Genomic DNA, 4,113 nt, shown 5'->3' with positions numbered 1-4,113 from the left:
ACCTTTCTTGATTGGTGCCCATAGCTGACGAGGCGACCCAGATATGAATGAATCACTTCCTGTCGACCTCTTGTCAATCAACTTTTTTGACTCATATGAGAATGGAAAACTAGAGCTGAATTATTCTTGTCCCAGTTTCACTATGTACTAAATTTTTAAATAATGAAACAAAAGTTAAAGAATGAATTTTGTGGCAAACATATGTGCATGGAATTTGTATTAAGAGGTAAACTTTGAGCAGTCTGATTAGGATTAAGATTGTATCATAATCAATTAGTTAATATCCTAAATTATGTAGATAATAACTAATTAATTAGTTCAATTGTATTAAATAGTACAAATGGCATCAAATACATATAGTCCCACAATAATTGTATGACATGTCGAAACATGAATGATTTTCTTAAATTGATTAATACTTAAATTCTAACTATATCACAAACAACTCAATCAATATGTAATCAAACTGTTATTTGATTAATATAGTCATTTACTATCTTTGATTTTATAAAAAAGGCTGCCGGCTACCACTAGATTAGAATTTGATTTACATTAGGATTTAACTATCAAAATTTTGCTTAATTATGGTCAAGAATTAAAATCCTACTTTAAGCTAATGTGAAATCACGTATCAATTGAAACTACGGAACCCACGACAGATTAGACAAATCCAATAAAGCCAAGAATCAATGTGTGGAAAAGCTCGACCCAATATATTATTAAACGAAATACCAAGACAATCACAAATAATATCTTGAATCTGTGATCACAAAACTTACAAACCTTACTTGAATTGTTGAATGCCACAAGACATCAATCCTTGATAAGTTAGAAAATTAATTCAATTAAGAACGAGTTGAAAGCAAAATATACCTCGTAATAATATCTCAATTGGGTTTTTTTATATATATCATGAAAAGAATGAGTCCTATTATAGGTAACACATGAAACCCTAATTATAATGGAATTGAAGTCTAAAGATATCAAAAGATGCCATAAAAAAGAGTTTTAACTAAACTATGATTCTTTCCAAAAATTGGAAAATTCGGCATGCGATTGTATAGTTCATCTATAATGCCACATTTGCTTCTCGGTATTGGGATATGCAATCATATCCAGGCTTGTGCTATGTTGTCGTATAGTAGTCCATCTTGCCTCCAAGTTTGAGTCCTTGATTCCAATGCATTCCAACAAAGTTGGTCCCGCTCCCATACCCAATGTGAAAATTGGTCTTTGGCTTGTTAACGTCACCATCTTGGACTCCGTAACTTGAACAAGTGATTGCATGGCTCCATTGATCCTATTTGATCTCGAACTTTCCCTTAGCCTATCATCAACATACATTGAACTCTTGATAGGTGGTTGTCATCTTTGGATCCCATCAATCCCTCACTCTTCGAAAGGATTCGACACTGTATCTGTACTTGCATCAAAGAGAGCAAGATAAGAAACATAAAAAATGCAAATTATTACAAATTTACCTTGAAGATCGAAATTGTAGCTATTATTTTCAATCCTTGCAATGACGTGGAATGGTCCACCTCTTCTAGGATGAAATGTTAACATTCTTTGCATTCGAACATGCCATTTTTGCCTAAGCACCCAAACCTAATAACCTAATTTGAATACTTTACGCATTTTCCCTTCGCTACCTTGAGATACATATAACTCAATCCCCTACTTCCATCTAAACTACCACTTAAAGTAATAGTTAAAGGAAGTAAACCAAACAAAGTTAGCAGATTTAAACCATAAATCATATCAAAACATGTAGTAGAAGTAGTAGAGGATACTAAATTAGTTCCCAATATATTTCCAAAATTTGAAATGAAACAATTAAGGACTTCTAGACTGAAATATAGGTCCGCATGCCTCAAATCACAAACAATGTACCCCAATTGTCTATCATCCTCAATTAAGTTTTTGCAACATGCTAGAATATCATAAAGTAATAGATGATTGCTTATGAATGCATGTGACAAGTGATTCATTGCTCTCATAGAAATTTAGATGCATTAATGTGTAAATGTACATGCCCCATGTGAAAAACTATTCTTACATGCTAGACTATCATTGATAAGTGTATTTTGTACACTTATTTGGACCTAAAAATATAGACATTTAATAATTTTTTTTGAACAATTATAGCCTAATTTACTATATATTTCATTTATTAGGTAAAGTTCGATGAATGGAAGTGAAATTGAAATAAAGAAGTGAAAATCGGCACAAGGGCTAAATTGTAAAGGATCCAAAGTTCGAGGACTATAGTGCAAATACTTAAAGCTGTGTCGAACCTCACAATAAATATTTGAGGGTTTTAGGAGTCAATTGGATAAAAAAGTCAAATGGATGAAATATAGTCAAAGTATAATCACAAATCAATTTCCAATCGAAAAAGTTATGCTGTGATTTTTAGTCTCATATTGAGACTCATTTGTGACGTAGCAAACATTTGAACTCGAAAATCATATCTGAGGTAAAGTTCTATCCTTGTCAATTAGCTTTTCAATGCAACTTGAATCGCCTCAATTGGATATTGGAAAAGAAAGTTATAATAAAAATACTAATGGAAGTGCAGTCAAATTTTACACCCGAAAGGTGGCGTCTCAAAGCCATAGGAGTACCTCTAGGAAATGTTTTGGCCAATTTTGAAATCCATAAAAATCCTACTTTCAGCATAAATGAGGAGACAACTATAAATAAAAGTCTTAGACACTTTTTAAAGGGATTGCACATTTGGAGGCAAAGAACACAAGTTGAGAATCAAAGAAACAATTTAAGGGAGGCAAACATCAAACAATTCACTGTTTGAAGCATTAATTGAATGAGTAAGAAGATTTTGGTGCAAGACTGATTTTTCTTCTACATCTATACTACAAATCCAGTGATATATTCAGTGACAATATCTTGTTTTTCCTCTTTCATTATGAGTAGCTAAAATTCTTGTTAGGGCGAATAATGTAACCTTCTTAGGATCATTTACATCTTTTATTTAAGATTCTTATTTTTTTATTCTTTCACGTGTTGATTTTACTATGAGTTTAATGCATTGAATTACTTGATCACTAATGTGATGATTTTCTGAATCTTTTACGAATTGAGAGGTGAGTTTAGGATTTATACCATATAGTAAAATTTGGTAAATTGATATAACGTATAGAGATACATAAATTGATTATTGCGGTCATAAATGAATTCTTAGAACTAAGATTTCATTTAACTAAAATTGATTCGCATAGAAATATAGAATTTAATTAGTTAAATAGACTCAATGAGAACTCGAGAGGGGAAATTAAATATAATAGGAAAATTTGATTGAACACTACTGCTACAACTTTAAGGTTGCAAACCCAAGTGCAGGTTGTCGCAAGTAGTAAATCTTGGAAGTTCGAGGTCGAACCACAGGGAATTGGAAGGAAATAAACTAGTCTATGAGTAGTGAACGGTTGGTGGAAATACGATTGAGACGAATACTAAAGCGTCGGGGATTCACTTTGGATAAATGAGTAGAAATTGCCCTTGATCTTTAATTTAACTCATATGAAAATCAACTAAGGAGTGATCTCATATGGAAGATAAAACATTGATCACAAATATATTAAAAGATAGATCTTGATCATTGTCTGAGAGAATATGTCAAAATAAGTTATTGGAAATGTAGAGATTATCTAATCACTTATTGTGCCAAAATTGTCAACAATAAATCAAAGTCTTTAACAAACCAAAACCATTTGTAGAACATATACTTCAACCAAGTAAGAAGATGAACATTGAAGAACAAAATGAAAGATCAAAGACAATACTAAACATTCATCAAAGTTTCACCCTTAGCTCTAGCTAAATGTTTAGAAATACATAGTGAAATGTTACAAAGAAAATGAAGGAAACTAGAATATGATGAAGAGGAATGGATTCCCTCAAAATCGCGTCCAAGGTCCCCTTTTATAGGCAAAGGAACATCCAAAATTCAAGTATGCAATGCAACTTGTTTCTGTCCAATTTCAAGATAGCTGGAACATGCAACTTGATGCCAATTTTCAGATACATTGTACAGCGAATTTGGACTTGTGATCAACAGATAAATTATTTCCACTTGAGTTAAATTTCCAT

This window comes from Olea europaea, unplaced genomic scaffold, assembly GCF_002742605.1.
Source record: "Olea europaea var. sylvestris unplaced genomic scaffold, O_europaea_v1 scaffold23, whole genome shotgun sequence".
NCBI classification, from domain to species: Eukaryota; Viridiplantae; Streptophyta; class Magnoliopsida; order Lamiales; family Oleaceae; genus Olea; species Olea europaea.
This window is presented reverse-complemented; position numbering follows the sequence as displayed.